The sequence below is a fragment of the Hyaena hyaena genome, unplaced genomic scaffold, assembly GCF_003009895.1.
Source record: "Hyaena hyaena isolate Hyena2069 unplaced genomic scaffold, ASM300989v1 scaffold_256, whole genome shotgun sequence".
Classification (NCBI taxonomy): Eukaryota; Metazoa; Chordata; class Mammalia; order Carnivora; family Hyaenidae; genus Hyaena; species Hyaena hyaena.
This window is the reverse complement of record NW_024080885.1, coordinates 2,148,905-2,166,009: the sequence shown is the minus strand read 5'-3', so window position 1 is coordinate 2,166,009 and position 17,105 is coordinate 2,148,905. Positions and strand designations below refer to the sequence as shown.

Genomic DNA, 17,105 nt, shown 5'->3' with positions numbered 1-17,105 from the left:
TATAGGAGACAATAGTGGATGAAGGGCGGTTAGAAGATACACAGGAACTCTCTGTACTCTGCTTAATTCAACATAATACTGCCCCCAAATACGAAGTGTATTAATTGAAAAATTCATAAATTGATTTGGTTTATGTTTATTCATATGTATATATACACTACTTCATACTTAATCTTTTCACTTTTCACATTTTGTAATCTAGGAGGGTGATTGGATTGTGCATCACCATTGGTTTGAGAAAATAATCTTTTGCCTTCTAGGAAGTGAATTCCCTGGGGACACAACCTTACCTCCCATAGCCAAGGACAATCCTTGGCAAAAAACAGGCACTCACTAATTTGTGGAAGGTGCATACATCTTGATCTACATCACCTCCTACCAGCATTGAGGAGAAGGAGGTAAGGAGAAAAGAGAAACGTCCATTTTTACAATCCACCCACGCAACCAAATTTCAGCCCTTTACACCACTTATTAGCCTGATACTAAGAGACCTAGAAAAAGCCACACAAAGATTTAGAGTGACCGTGAGTGTAAGGCAAGCCTTGAATCTGCTCCCCTCATTGCTGCCAGAACGTGTTATTTTTTATTTGATAATGGGATCTTGATAGCAGTGTAACAGTACACTGTTGGGAATGATCCCCCGGACGGGAGAAGAAACAAGTATTGGAAAGAATGTTTTTGGGTAAGCAATCCAGGACGGCATCTAGTGCCGGGAGGGTGGAAACGGCCTTAGCTAGGATCGCGGCATAGATCATCGAGATCATCCACAGTAACAGGAGGCATAGAGATACTCAGAAAGCAGCAGGTGGATGAGGACCTTGTAGAAATTCTCCTGTGACGGCTTCTCTTTTCTCAGTGAAATGGAAACCTGAGTGTTAGAATGTATGAAGAGGTGGTGGCTGTTTTGAGGACACAAGAGAAGGGATGAAACAGCAACCTTTAAGAATCAAATATAGTTAAAAGACTCTCGAAAAATTGTTAAGATTGTCACGCAGACGTGCTTGACATCACTGCCATGAATTTAAATTGAAGCCAGTCTAGCATCACTGTTTCTCTCCATTCTAGTTGAGCCGTGTGAGTGCGGGGACCGAATGCTTTCTTTAAATAAGGATTGTGATTTTGTTAAATGACTATGCGTAAGCAAAAGAGGGACAACCAAACTTGAACTCCTAGATCGAGAAGCTGCCCAGAAACTTGAATCATTCTTGGTCATTCTTTTAAGGACACGGGCCACCTCCGTTTCTTCAGCCCCTCCTTGAAAGGAAGTTTCTTCCCTTTGCCCAAAAGAGCTCTCTCCACAACCTCCCCCATGAGTCACGTGAGAGGGGCAAGTCTTAGATCCCACTTGGGTTCCACCGATCTACTCTTCAGGGCCCCCAAACCACACGCACAGATCCGGAAGTTCTTACAGTTCAAGATGTGAAAATGTCTGATAGGAGTTCGGACTGGGGGGGGGGGGGTGTCGAAACTTTCTCGGGCTTTCTGAGAGCAAGCGTGTAGGCGCAGTGAGCTTATTTTCCAAGTTGGTTATCAAGGATCCCTGACTCAATCTTAAGTCCGCCAGAACTGAGACACCTACTCCTCCCGCAAGCATTGCCTCCTTGCTGAGACACATCTTCGGACAGTCTCGCTCAGACCCTCTCCTTCCTTCTCGCTTCCTGGTCGAGAAGACCTGGAGGAACGGGGAGACGCTGCGTCCAGAGAGCAGAAAAGGGGCTTGGGAGCGGGGAGGCTCCAGCAAACAGGCCAACGGGAACCTGAGAACCAAGGGGCTGGCGCAAAAGTCTCCGGTATGTGCCGGCGACAGTGCAGACTCTAGGGTCTGAGCCCCGTGCTCTTGCCAAAGGAGTTTCCTCTGGACGTTTCTCTCCAGGTATTGCTGCAAAGCCTCTGTGCATTTCCATTTATGAGTGGGAAAAATGTAAAACAAAAAAGCACTCCCTGTCCTTTCCGAACCTTTGTATCAATCCTTATATCAATCCGCGTGTGACAGCTACTTCTGTGGACACACCTGCCACTGTGAAGTCTTAAAATTTGCTTCTTGCCATCCCCTAGCCTCCTGGTGAACTTCGTCTTTGAAGACTTATCAAAACGTTGCAGATTGGCAAGATTTTCCAGAGCGCTACCCAGGCGCTCTCGGCACTTCAACGGTCTGACCCGCAAGCTTACCCTCCTGTACTCACCCCCAGACCCCATCCGATGTTCCCTATGTAGATTTTGAGAGTGATTATTCGTCGTCTTCTGACCTTCGTTCCGAAGCTGACAAAAGCACCAGCTGGCAGCGGTGGGATTCGAACCCACGCCCCCGAAGAGACTGGAGCCTTAATCCAGCGCCTTAGACCGCTCGGCCACGCTACCACTTGCTTTTCAAGGCTCTGCCTGGTTTTTTCTGATAGTAACTACCTTCCTTTCCATCTCCGTTCTATTACATAGTTTTGCGTTCTGAGGTCCCAAATCTTAAAAACAAGTGAAGGAATGGTTGGAGGAAGCGTAGGGCTCACGCGAAAGCTTACTTTCCCCATAGACTCTGGATTGTGCGTCTCCCACCCACGGCTTGAAGGGGAATGTTTTACTGAATGAATGAAGAATAATTCATGAGTAATGAGTGAATGAAATTTGTAACACAGGAGAAGGCGGTGGGCCTTTTGCAGGTGTCGACTATGTGTTATTCTTGTTGGCTTCCTCTCAGTCTTGTTCAAATATTTTAGGAAATACACGAAATGTTGAAGCTAATTAAAGCCACAAAATCCTAGCTTGGAGGGAACGTGACTAATCAAATGGAGATCTAGGGCATTTGCAAATGCCTGAACACGTACTTAGAGCTAGAATCTAACCAACAACCTAAAGATGCCAGTGGAAACCGACAGTCCTTTCTCTTACCAGGTAAGATATCAAAGAGTTCAGGCATGTGTCTCTGCTGAATTATTTCTTCAGAGAAAGAGAAGCCCCTTAAATGGTTTTGCACTACACTCCTAAAACAGCTGGAGATGTCTTCTTTCTGCTCTCATAGGGCAGAAATTGAGAGCTTTAGGACCTTAAGGGTCTCCCAGGTCGCCACGTTGCATCTAAGCGTGGCAAAATCGACCCTCTGAGACTGCTCCTGTTGCTCCAGAATTTGTGCAATTTTCAGGTGAGCAGAGATAGCAGCGCTCAAGTTCCCTGCTGACAAACTCTGCCGGTATTCACACACCCGCAAAGCTATGCCTGAGCCCCAGGAAGAAACGTCATCTCCAGGCTTTCCTCTGAGCCCAGGGACACAATGTGCTCATTTTTCCGAGAAAAGTGTTTCAGTGAGAAGTAGTAGAAGACATCCTGCAGCTGCAACAGAGGCCAGACTGGGGCTGCCAGTCCCTGCAGCTCCCCTCTCCCATCAGGCAGTTTTTATATTGCAGAATATTCTGTCCCTGTTTACAAGCTGTCTTCATTTAATAGCTGCTGCCAGTTTTCAAAAGAGCATTCGGGGTCTGTCCAGATTTTGCTCTGGCACATCACAGCCAAAGTAATTATGATGTCCCTCGAGCAGTAGTTCTCAGCTCTGTTCATTAGAATCACGCGTGGGACTTTTAAAAATTCTGACAGGGAGACTGGGCTCTAGACCAATTACCTCATACTCTCTATGAGTGGTATCCTGGACACTTGGTTCAAGAAGTTGCCAGGTTCAATGCCTGGGTGGCAGTCGCAATGCTGCTTGACTACCATTGCCAGACCACAAACCACCGCATATGAATTGGAAAGGACCATGTGCTGGAACAGAGAAGTTGCTCACAGATTACAATGTGGAGCCATGTATCGGAAGGGGTCTTCCCTAGTCCTTCCATGTTCCTCTATTTGTCTTTCAGCCTCGTTCTTTTTTGTATCTCAAGATGACCCAAGGCTTCTCACGTGCTTATCTCTTCCTACACCCCTGGGGTGAACTCTGGACTGAATGCCTTAGATCTAGGACCAGATACACCCTGGAAATGACAGGTAAGAATGGGCTTTCCAGTTCAAGATTGCATAGATCTTAAATCATTCATTTAATCCTCAGAAGCTGACTTTATCAATATATTCTAAAGTATTGGCTTTTCCATGACCTTTTACACAGTTTATAGAAGAGATGGGACAGAGAAGCCCCTTCCAGAGCCACTGTGCTCTTCCCAAAGTTCAGCCCAGGAACCTGGGAGACTATTGGAGGTGGGGAATCTTGGGGGAGTGTCTGGCGCCACTCCCAGAGTGATCTGCATGACACTTTAGAGATTTTCCACGTTAGGAGAGACTAGGGGTCGTGATGGATATAGTGCAGGATACATCGTACACCAGGGGGACAGTGTACTTCAGGCTTCCTTCAGGTTCAAATGCACAGGTTGCACTTTAGAAGATTTGGTTCCTGTCTGGTTGTGGGTTGAGGGGGAAATGGGGGGCTTTGTCTTAGAGTGTGATGGCCTGGGGAGGGTGGGTTGGAATTACCTGAGCCAAGGACAAATATCTGTTACTTCTTCTTTCTGTCAGTTTTGTTGGTTGTGAATCAACAAAATGAAGATCTCTCTTAGAAGAATATGGTTAGAAGCTGGAACTCAAGAGTAAGTGCACCAGGCAGGGGCTAAAATGTGAAATACAGTTCCTCCTGTTTGAACAACATTAGCTAGTTGAATCCATGATATATAAAATAACAATACATCTGGAGCAAGTGGGATTTATCCCAAAAAAGCAAGATTGGTTTGATATTCAAAATCAACCAATGTGATTTATTATTTCAAAAGACTAAAAAGAAAAATCATATGATCTCACCAAAAAAATGCAGACAAAGCATTTGAAAAAGTCCACATTCATTCCTGACACAGACTTGCAGCAAATTAGGAAAAGAAGGAAACTTCCTCAACCTGATAAAGGGAAGCTATGAAAAACTTCCAGCTAATATCATGCTTAATGATGAAACACTGAATGTTTTCCCTGTAAGGTTGGGAGCAAACATGGACATTTACTTTCATCACTTTTGTTCAACACTGTGCAGTGGATTCTTGCCCAATCAATAATGGAGGGGAGGGGGGGATGAAATGGAAGGCATCTAGGTTTAAGCAAACAAGTAAAGCTATCTTTTATTCCAAGAAAACATGAAAATCTATGTAAAAATCCTACAGAATCTACAGAAAGCTGTAACTAATAAGTGAATCTGGCAAAGTTGTTAAATACAAAGTAAATATTAAAATTAATTGCATATATTACTGTTTATATACTGTATCTACATATCTATAATTGTACCTAGCAATGAACTATCAGAAACTGAAAATTTTTAAAGCAATCCAATTTACATTAAATATGAGATATTTAGGGACAAAATATGTCCAAGATTTGTACACCAGAAAAAAAAATACTGAGATAGAGAAAAGAAAACTTAAATACAAGGATCCTTGAATCATTTCATGTTTGTGGATGAGAAGACTCAATATCATTAAGATATCAATTATCCCTATGTTGATTTATAGATTCAGTGAAATCCTAATCAAAATAACAAGGCTTTTCAATTTATTTTTAAGACATTTCTTTTAGTTTAAAATTTATTTTTAGTAGTCTCCCCCAAATGAGGCTCAAACTCATAACTCATGATATCAAGAGTCTCATGTGCTTCCAACTGAGCCAGCCATGTGACCTTGGTTTTTCTTTTCTATTTTTTTCTTTGTTTTAGAAATTTACTAGCTGATTCCAAAATTCCTATGGAAATTCAAAGACATCGCATGCCCAAAACAACTTTAAAAAGAAGAACAAAGCTGGAGCAAACCCACTTTGCCTGACATCAAGACGCGTAAAAGCTGCTCTAGTCAAGACTATAGTATTGGTATTAAAATATAAAAAATAGATCTATGAAACAGGAGTACAGGGGTAGAACCACACATATATTATCAATTGATTGTTGACAAAGTTTCAAAGACAATTCAATAGCAAAAGGTAGTCTTTTTAAATTTACTTTTTTTAAATTAATTGTTTAATTTTAATTCTAGCATAACTAGTGTTATATTAGTTTCAGGTATATGAGATAGTGATACAATAATTCTAAACACATTACTCAGTGTTCATCATGATAAATGTATTCTTTAGAAAGGTAGTTTTTTAAACAAATAATGTTAAAAAATAATTTTGATCCTTACTTAACACCACATAAAAAATTAACTCAAAGTGAATCTTAAGCCAAAACTACAAAATATTTAGAATGAAATCTTTGTTAAGTTGTATCGGGGAAAGATCTTTTAGATACAACACCAAAAGCATGATCCGTAAAAGAAAAATATGATTAATTGTACTTCATCAAAATTAGGAAACTTTGCCCTTCAAAGGCACCATTGAGAAACTGAGAAAACATGCCACAAATTGGGACATAATAGTTGTATCATTAGTCTTTAAGAACGATTTTGTCTCCTATGGGACACTGACAATGTCTGGAGACACTTCCAGTTGTCATAACTGTGACAGTATTACTAGTATCTAGTGAATAAAGGCCAGGGATACTGCTAAACATCCTACAATATACATGAGCCCTGACCCCGACCCTGAAGAATTATTCAGTCCAAAAATGTCACTATTGTTGAGGTTGCCTAGAATAATAAGCCACATGGACAAACTTAACTCTTGCTTCCTTTAGGGTATGAGCCAGTCAGGTTCCCCCACTATCTACTAAAATGAGCAGGGAAATCCTTCTCAAAGCCTTGAGGAGGAGACAGTGCCTGGATTCAAATCTGAATGCGGTATGTATTCATATCTGTGTGTTATGTATCCAAATCATGCCTAATGCCTTAATGCACCCTCCAGGTGCCAAAGGCTGTACACATACACTGAGCAGGAAAGGCATTGCCCTCAAAGGCCAGAAAGTGAGAATGTTCCTTAAAGAGCTTAAATTCTTACTTCAGACCCATTGTAGGACCCTCTTGGGGGCTAGGTAAGAGTCAGGGTGGTCTTCCTGGCCTGGCTCAAGCCTGGTTGTTGAATCACTTACCTGAGCTGGTGAACACTTCCTTCCCTTGATGATTAGCTTCCTGCTTAACATATCTCCTTTGCTGTCCTGATGGTGAACTTGGAGGGAGAAACAGAGTGTGGGTTGGGAAGGGGGTGCCCTAGTAGCCGGGAGACCAGAGGCCCCTGGAAAGAGAAATAAAACAGAACATCCTCCAGGTAACCCATTAGGGATCCGAGAGGCAGCACTGGGGATCACACGGACACTTTGGGTGCTGCGTGCAATTGTCTGAAATTTTTACTTCGGCTCTGAGTGGAACTGCTGAATTTTTTTGAGTTAACACTTGGGAGCAAACGCTCACTTCACTCCCTGCTCCCCTCTGTGCCCCACCTTACCTGTTTACCACACTTTCAAGGTTCTGTCAAGATTCCAAGACTACCTCTCCTACCCTAAGTGCCCAGGTTAAATGCCATCCCTTGGCAAGCAAGGCTTTACCCTCTCCCTTCCGAACAGCAAGGAGACTGAGGATACGAAGGAGTGTGTCCTTTAGATATCCGCTTGTGTGCTCCCTGCCAGTAAAACCGAGTCGTTCATTCACTAGTCCCGCCCTATCAGTCCAGCCCTAAGTAGTCCGAAATTTAACATATTGGGTTTTGAGATTTGGTCAAATCTCGCAAGAGATCTACAGTTTTAGTTGGAGTGAAGGCGAAGGCCGTGAATACTTAACAATTTGAAACAAAACCCTGGCAGCGGCGGGATTTGAACCCACGCCCCCGCAGTGACTAGAGCCTAAATCCAGTGCCTTAGACCGCTCGGCCACGCTACCAAGCTTACAAAAGCGTGGTGCTTACACTTCCTACTTATAACTTTCCGGTCTTTTTTTCAGTATTGTCCTCTGAATCACCAAACTGAGACCAAGATTGTAGATTATCACCAAAGGACCCTAAGGAAAAGACTCTTCCTTCGCTCCTCCGATCCACTGGGATTCCAACCTGCATCCGCCCACCTCGGAACAGCTCTTCTTACTCCAGTAACTAAAGGGAGAGATCTTCAAACCAAACTATCCGCTCCGGAAGAGTAGCTCTTGGGATCTAGAACCTAAGAGCATTCCAAAGACAAGGGTCCGCCTGGCGCCTAGTAAGCTCTCAGAAAGTATCTATTGAACGGATGAATGAACTCCTTTAGACTCCAGATAGCTTCGGGGTGGGGCTGATAGGGTAAAGAAGAGCAAAGCTGCAGCTTTCGCTAAATTTTGAGTTTCATACTTTTCGGTTCTGAAGCCAAGAGAGAAGTCTTCGGGTCTCGAGGAAGCGTAGGACGTAAGTTAAAACCACCGAGAAAAAAAGCTTGCCTCCTTGTTCCCTTTTGCTCCTTGAGACCCAACCGCAAACAAGCCGTGCCAATCTACGCCCGCTCCCTGGTCTGGACGGAGCAGAGTCTCCAGAGTCTTCCTCCCCCAGTCTTGCTTGCCTGGGGGAAGGGTGTGTCAGAGTGGATCGGTTCCTGCTGCTGGGAAGCCTTCTTGAGAACTAACTCTTTCTCTCCCAGAGAGGTCCCCTTTCCCCTGAGCAGTTGTAGCCACGTGGCGACTATTATTACCAGCGACTGGGGACAGAGATAGCCAGAGACGCCCTTCCCTGGGGATAGAGCCCGGATTCTGAGCCCACACTAGTGCGCCTAGCACCCAGGATTCCCAAGAACTCAGCATGCTCCCTCTCCTCATTCTCCCGGGAAGCCCAAGCCTGCAGGCCTCGGGTGAGGAAGCTGTGAGCAGGTTCCAGAATAGGGAAGAAAAAAATATTCACACCTAGCCTCCCCTTGACACAGGGAAGAGTAGCCACACCTCAGTTCTCCAAACGTCCCTGTTTCTGTTTTAGGGCCTACCAAACTTTGGTTTTCCATGCTCCTTTGGATTACATCCAAGTGGAAATTACAGAATGCCAACACTGATGTGTCTGTTTGCTAGTGTGTGGCAGTAGCAGAGAAATAAAATCACAGTTACTACCTAGTCTTCAGAGAAAAACAGGTGCCTGTCTCATAGCAAAAGTCTGGGGGATGCGGTTGGATGATGTTTCTGCTAATTTCCTGCCTTCTGAAGGTGGAAATTGTGGCTCCCTGGTGACATCCAATCATAGTTGGATAAAATTATTTATTTGATAAAATTAAGGATATTTGGGGACAAATTTACACAAAGAGCTTTAAACAGGGAGGTTGTGTATGTTTATGCTTTATGCTTCTCTCTCTCTTGCATATATACAGCCTATGTCAGGGAAGAAGCAGCCAGATCTGGCTTACTTTCCTGAAAATAGACAATAGTCATTGTCTCTTAATCAATTATGCTTCCCAAAAGAAGGGAAAAAGAATCCCACGGTGGTGTTGGAGGTTCTCAAGACACATAAAAGAGATTTTCCCCCCAAGAGCCTCCTGTAAGATTCCATGGTCCTTGTTATGGGTGGAATTGTGTCCCCTGCCTTCCCCCCAAAAAAAGATCTACACAAGTCCTAATCCCCAGTTCCTCAAAATGTGACCAGATATAGAGGCAGAGGTAATTTAGTGTGGGTCCTTATAAAAAGGGGAAATTTGGTCATAGAGGCAGAGATCTCTTTCTGGAATTCCGTAAGCTTCAACATAAAAGGGAGAAGGAAAGGAGGGCAATGCTAACTCTGAGATGTTCTGTGGGGCTCTCAGAAAAAGAACTGCAATGCATTTTCAAGGTATAGGTATAGGTATAGGTATAGGTATAGGTATAGGTATAGGTATAGGTATAGGTATAGGTATAGGTATAGGTATAGGCACATTGGCGCCACTTGTGTGGAGACAAATAACTGGGGAGAGAGGCAGCGTTTTAAGCATAGAGCAGTGGTTCTCAAACTTTAATGTGCACCCAAATCACCTGCAGGATTTGTTTAAAAGGCATTGCTGGACTCAACCCCTGCAATTTCTCATTTAGTAAACCTGAGAACTTGCATTTCTCATGGTTGTGAGGTAGTACTATTACTGAGCCAGGGAACATGCTTTGAGAATCACTGCCCTGGAGATCAGTTTTGTAATTTGGAATTCTGATAGAAGTAAGGAAATAGAATTGAGGAAGTCAAAGACCTGAGACTTCTTGAGAGCAGTGTCCAGGGAAGATATGCATGCTTAATTGACAGCAGTGGGAATAAATGAGAAGTCTCATTTGTAAGTGAGGGAGAAAAGCCTGGCAAAATAGTCAAGCCTAATGTTTTTTTAAAAAAAATTTTAAACTTTATTCATTTTGAGAGAGAGAGCATGAGCAGAAGAGGGGCAGAGAGAGAAAATCTCAAGCAGGCTCCACACCACCAGTGCAGAGCCCCATGTGGGGACCCAGACCAACAAACCGTGATATCATGGTCTAAGCCAAACCAAGTGTCAGATGCATAACTGACTGAGCCATTGAGGCACCCCTACGTAAGCCTAAAGTTAAGGACAAGAAAAAGGGCCTCCCAATACTGGACAATGGTAGTGGCCATTTTACCACCTTTTAGGATTCCAGTAGAGCTTTGACCTAAGGATGCCCACTTCGAGAAACACTAGAGGTCTCAAATGAATCACACAAAATGTAAAATGGTGCTATCTTCTGTGGTCTCTGGCCGTGTTTATTTGTCCTTCTGGGTATTACATAATGATAAGCAGGAGAAACTAGGAGAAATGCTTGCAGCTTTACCTTCTCCTGGACCATTTGGAAAGTTCCGTACATGTCCAAAGCAATCACCTGAGGCTCCCCAGGAAACTTGCTGCTGGAGATCTTTCTTATCTGTGAGGGAACTTCAGAGACTTGAAGCCTGGGAAGGCTGAGGTCCCAGAACAATGCACCTGCAAGATATGAGCCCAAGAATAGGGAATGTCACCCACCACTGTGTGGTTCCTTTTTTGTTCAACTCTCAAAAGTAGAATACTTGGTGTCCCAGTTTCAGAGACTTGCCACAGACCTCTGTATGATGATGGGGGCAGAGACCCTGCAATTTTACCCAGTATTCAGAGAAAACAACCAAATTACAAATACAGTTTATATTTACAATCTATTTCACTTGACTTTCTAAGTCCAAGACTAAGTTTAAGTTTTTATCATGTCCATTGTATTGGCTTAGACAAGGTGGAGTCCACACCCTTGACAGTAGTGTGTAATACCTGAACTCTCCTTTGATCCTTAATCAGAGACCGAAGGGTGTCTACCAGGACGTGCATCCTACTGTCTTCTACTCTATCAACTGAGCTACCCAAAGATGCATAATAAAATCTATGCAAAATTTCTGTAGGCATCTATTCAGTCACCTCTCACAACCAGATATTTATTGGTTACTGTGTTGATTAACCTATGCCCTTACTGATTTTTTGTCTACTGGTTTAACTCTTACTGAGGATTGTTAAAATATCCAATGATGACTGTGTATTTTTCTATTTCTCCTCTTAGTTCTGTCAACTTTTGTTTCTGGTATATCTTATTCTTACAATGCTTCTTATACTTTGCTTCTTATATTTGCTTCTTATATTTTGCTTTTTATTTTTATGTTTTATAGCAAGCTGTGTTATTTGATACGTGGAAATTCAAAAATATTGTAAGGTTTTTAAATAGAGTTTTTAGGGCAGTGTTAGGTTCACAGCAAAACTGGTTAGAAAGTACAAAGAGCTGGGACGCTTGGGTGGCTCAGTCGGTTAGGTGTCTGACTTCAGCTCAGATCATGATCTCGTGGTCTGGTCCATGGTTTAGAGCCCACGTCAGGCTCTGTGCTGACAGCTCAGAGCCTCAAGCCTGCTTCTGATTCTGTGTCTCCCTCTCTCTCACTGCCTCCTCTGCTCACACTCTGTCTCTCTCTCTCAAAAATAAGTAAGCATTTAAAAATTTTAAGAAAGTACAATAAATTCCCATATACCTTTTGCCCCCACATATGCACAACCTCCTCCATTATTAACATCCTACACCAGAGTGGTGTATCTGTACAATAGATGAACTAACACTGACACATCATCCTCATCCAGAACCATAGTTTACATTAGGGACCTTAGTGATTTCCTGTGAGTTTTAGGATTGTTTGTTTCTATCTCTATAAAGAATGCCATTGGGATTTTGATTTTGATATGGATTGCCTTGAATCTATAGATCACTTTGGGTAGTCTGGATATTTTAACAATTTTGTATAGTTTGGATTTTTCCAATCCATGGACACAGGATATTTTCCTATTTATCTATGCCTTCTTTAGTTTCCTTCATTAATGTTTTATAAATTTCAGCGTATAAATCTTTCACACCTTTAGTAAAGTATATGCATATACTGTCTACAAATAACAATTTCCAATAAATTGAGAGTTGGTTCTCTTTTATCACCAAAAATATTTCTATTTCCTCTTTCTTCATGGAAGTCTATCAGGTATTTGAGGAAGATGATAATGTCCCTCAAGTTTTCTCTTTCACATACCTAAGAACTTCATTTCCATTAAACATTCTTCCTCTAGTGAGGTAGCTAGCCACCCAGCCAGCCGCTCAGTCCCTCTGCATTCCTGGTGGTTCATATGGGCATAAGGCCTGAGAACAGTGCTTACAAAATGATCCTGATAGAAAGAAAGGTGGACAGCCATGAACAGTGTCGGGAGGAAGAAATCAAAGGCAAGATGACAGTAGTGGAAGGTATGAACAGAGGTAGCAAGAGAAAGCGTTTTATGGAGAACAGAGTAATCTGCAAGTGACATTTAAAGGGGTTGTGGAAAGCAGAATAAGTCAGCAGGAATTCCTGGGTACCAGGCAAATGTTTGTAGGGTAGGACTTGACTTTTCAATTCTTTTTTTTTTTTTAATATTTTTATTTATTTCTAAGCGAGAGAGAGAGAGAGACAGCATGAGCAGGGGAGGATCAGAGAGAGAGGGAGATACAGACTCTGAAATAGGCTCCAGGCTCTGAGCTGGCAGTCAGGACAGAGCCCGACGCGGGGCTCGAACCCACGAACCACGAGATCATGACCTAAGCAAAAGTCGGATGCTTACCCGACTAAGCCACCCAGGCGCCCCTGAGTTTTCAATTCTTAAAAGATTTCCTTTAGCTAGCACAGAGCCTGCTTGGAATTGTTTCCCCACCTCTCTCTCTCTCTCTCTCTCTCTCAAAATACATAAATACATAAATGAACTTAAATACAAAAGCAAGCCATCAACTTTTGGAGAAAGTCATCTGCAACGCTTCCCCAGCCTGCCACACAAATCAGTGGCTCAAGGATAGCTATACAATAAGCACTACTGTCCTCCCCTCTTCTGGCCTAGCTATCTGAGGATATATGCCGCAATTTCTTCATTTTGTTTTTAGGATACTGCAAAGTTTGAATCTCTCAATAGACGGGACAGAGCAGTCCTACAAGGTTGTTGGGTCCAAAATGAGAGTGGGGGCTCTAATGAAATGCAGAAATGAAGTCTTGGGAAGTCACTATTGTTTTTAATTTAAGCGTCATAAGGTTGGATCTTACAGGTATGAACCCTGGCCCTCTGGTGCCCAAAGTGAGAATCACATGTGATGAGAATCACATCATGAGTCAAACAGCTGAACATGCATATCCTTTAAAGGACCTGCATTTCCATAGCCACTCATCTCTGGCAGTTTCTGGGGAGTCTTGTGATGTTCTCTACTGCATTTTCACTTACACTATTCCCCTTAATATCCAGTCTTAGTTTCTTCACACTGTTAGAAACATGAAATCTCTTCCTCAAATCCTGCAATTAAGCTCAACCTATTTGGGATTGAAGGCCATTCCCTCCAGGTCTTAGGAAAGCAGAGTCCTGTAGAAGCTGGGTCCAAGAAACATCCTCTTTGCCTCCCCTTAACCTATCTTACTTGCCAAGACCTGAGAGTACCCAGATGCAGCTCAGACCACACCCAGCATTGCTCAGGTCTGAAGAAAAGCGGGAAGGTGGCTGGCGCTGGTCATCCACTTAGCAGGACAGAATGAGTCTTCTCCCAGTGGAAAGCATATTTCCTTGGTAGCCTGAAACCATGCACTGACTTGAGAGAGGAGGTCAGACATTTTCCAGGGGAGCCTGCCCAGCAGGGCTGATGCCACATCAAACTGATTCTACTTAGTGTTTGGTTGAGGACATTACCTTAGAGATTCTCACTCTCAATAGTATTTATGTTTAGGTAACTTCTTCCCTTTTCCCTGAGGATACTCTGTGTGCTGATATCTGGCACACCATTTAGTGACCACATACATATAAGAATTGGCACCTGAATTCAGACTGGTTTCCTGGAATTTATGCTTAAACTGTATGAGAGCTGGAATGCCCTTGGAGATTTTTAGTGTTTGTTTTACCAAGAATTCCATGAAGAGGAAAGTAAAAGATTCCATGGTGTTCCAGATTTCGGTGGGTTATAATTCCCTTTTTTCTCTGCACATATATGTGCATTTGTTTGTTAGCCATTTCAAATACTTATTAATGCACTGAGATGTGCTGGTCTCTTGGCTAGGTAGTTGGAGATGCAGAAGTATGAACCATATAATCTTCCCTCAAGGAGCTGAGGTATAAGCTAAGGACATTATATTAACGTATATGATTTTTTTATACTTACTTATTTTGAGAGAGAGAGAGTGTGCACGTTTGTGGAGAGGGGCAGAGAGGGAGAGAGAATCCCAGGCAAGCTCCTTGCTGTCAGTGCAAAGCCCAATACAGTTTCCATTCGACAAACCATGAGATCACAACCTGAACTGAAATCTGGAGACAGATGCTCAATGAACTGAGCCATTCAAGAGCCCCATTAATGCATATGATTCTTAAAATAAACTTCATAGTCTATAGCTAAGTGCACTAGAATCTCCTTCCCTTTTCTTTGCTTTCTCATTTGTTCTTTATTTGTATCTTTCTTAGCATTTTAAAAAAGATAGCATTTTTAAAAAGTAGAGATTACACCAAGAGATTTAATAAAAATTTTTATTTTATTTTAATGTTTTTTAAAAAATTTATTTCTGAGAGAGAGAGGGGCAGAGTGAGCAGGCTCTCTCGCTATCACCTCCCCATGCTCTCCTTTGTGTTCTTTCTACAGTAATGCTTTCTCTGCTTCTCAATTCATGTGGTGGAATATGATTGATGTTACAGCTCCTACATCTCCAATGTCCTTCTTAGTAATTGTGGGCTAATTCATTTGAACCAAACTCTTTGAGGACAAATGATAACAATATTGGATAAGATGTTACCAAATGTCCTTAAAAGTATCAAAGTACTAAAGTGGTAGTAAGCAACAACTAGGCCAGAATCCAACAAAAGATGGAATCTGAGAGGTAGGGGAAGCATTGACTTTTGTAGCTCTGAAGACATTTGCTAATTACTGCAAAATTGGGCTAGAGTTTTGGCAGCCTCTTTGGGTGGGAGAAACAAGAGGGACAGATGTCAAGACCCAACATCTAGCAAAAAATAGAAAATCTAATGAGACACTCTCCCCAAATATTAAGTTTAATATTAGTACTAAAGAGCTATTTCCATAAGGTAAGGATGAACAAGAAGTAAACCTACCAGTATCCTCCTACTTTCAATAATGGTTATGGAGCTCAGCAGAAATCAGCTGAGCTTAGCAAGGGAAACCAGAACAAATGAGCTTGCAATTTGTCCTGAGAAGCTGTGACTGCAGGTCTCCATTCTCCCTGATTTGCAGCTTGATAACATCATCTTGGAGGCGCAGGAAATGTCTGGCCACTAACTTTTTTTTTTTAATGTTTTATTTATTTCTAGGAGAGAGAGACAGCATGAGCAGGGGACGGTCAGAGAGAGAGGGAGTCACAGACCGAAACAGGCTCCAGGCTCTGAGCTGGCAGTCAGCACAGAGCCCAATGCGGGGCTCGAACCCATGAACCGCGAGATCATGACCTAAGCGAAAGTCAGACGCTTAACCGACTAAGCCACCCAGGCGCCCCTGGCCACTAGCTTTTTTTTAAGGGTCCTTTTGCATTGGTGGTGCTCCAGCTGCCTGGGAGAAAGCAAAGCCATTCTTTGCCCCCACAGGAAGTCTCCTTCATCTTAGCCCCCAAAATTCACTGCATATAATTTTGCAGAGACATTGAGCAGTGCTCATTCAAAGATGACCAACTACACAAGGAAACAATGTGAGTTGAGTAAGAATTATGTAAAATAATAGAATAATATTGGGATTATCCATTATAGATATTAAAATTAATATAATTACTATGTTTAAAGAAGACAGGCTGGTAAATATGTGTAAGGAATAGGAAATTACAAAATTTGGCTTGACCATTGGTGGGATTATAAACTAGTATAAGCCGCTATAGCAAACAAAACGGAGGACCATCAAAAAATCAAAAACAGAAATACCATATGATCCAACAATTCTGCTTCTGGGAATATATCTAAAGGAAAGAAAAATAACAACTTGCTGCCTTTCTTCTTCTCTCTTAAGTAGGCTTTGCACTCAGCATAGAGGGCAACATGGGGTTTGAACTCACAACTGTGAAATCAAGACCTAAGCTGAGATCAAGAGTCAGACACTTAACTGACTGAGCCACCCAAGTGCCCCCAAAAGCTCTAGCATAAAAACGATTCTCGCAACTGCATGTTCATGGCAGTATTATCTATAACAACCAATTCATGAAGACTACCTAAGTGTTCAATGACAAAGAAGTTGTTATATATAATACATAGCATCTAATAATAATATATAATAGAATAACATAATAATATATGAATATTATTTAGCCATAAAAATGAGGAAATATTGCCATTTGGAACAACATGGATGGACCCTGAGGGCATTATGCTAAGTGAAACAAGTCAAACAAAGGCAAATACTATATGATCTCACTTATATGTGGAACCTAAAACAAACAAACAAACAAAAAAGCCCCAAATCATAGAAAAAGGGATCAGATTTGTGGTTACCAGAGGTAGGAGCTGGGGAGAGGACGATAGGAGAAAGGTGGTCAAAAGGTATAAACTACCAGTTACAAGATAAATAAGTACTTAAGTACACGTAATGGACACCTGGTGACTACAGTTAACCATGTTTTATGATATATATGGAAATTCTTCAAAGAATAAATCCTAAGAGTTCTTATCACAAGGAAAAACTTTTTCCTTTTTTTGCTTTCTCTTTTTATTGTATCTATGTGAGATAACGGATGCTAACTAAGCTATAGCAGTGACCATTTCACGATATATGGAAGTCAAACCATAATGCTGTACA

The 17,105-nt window shown here is 42.2% G+C and overlaps 1 protein-coding gene and 2 non-coding genes across 3 annotated transcripts in view; all 3 read right to left on the bottom strand.

Moving 5' to 3' along the window:
• The window catches only part of RNASE12 (ribonuclease A family member 12 (inactive)), a 77,122-nt gene extending 70,086 nt beyond the window's left edge, over positions 1 to 7,036 (bottom strand). The window contains exon 1 of the mRNA XM_039245268.1: positions 6,965 to 7,036. The gene's annotated coding sequence lies outside the window, so the exon portion shown is untranslated. The remainder of the gene's footprint in view (positions 1 to 6,964) is intronic.
• Positions 2,277 to 2,358, bottom strand: TRNAL-AAG. The gene has a single exon. It is a non-coding gene; the product is annotated as a tRNA-Leu (tRNA).
• Positions 7,037 to 7,666: 630 nt separating the features above from the next.
• On the bottom strand, positions 7,667 to 7,748 carry TRNAL-UAG. The gene has a single exon. It is a non-coding gene; the product is annotated as a tRNA-Leu (tRNA).
• Between the last annotated feature and the right edge of the window lie 9,357 nt (positions 7,749 to 17,105).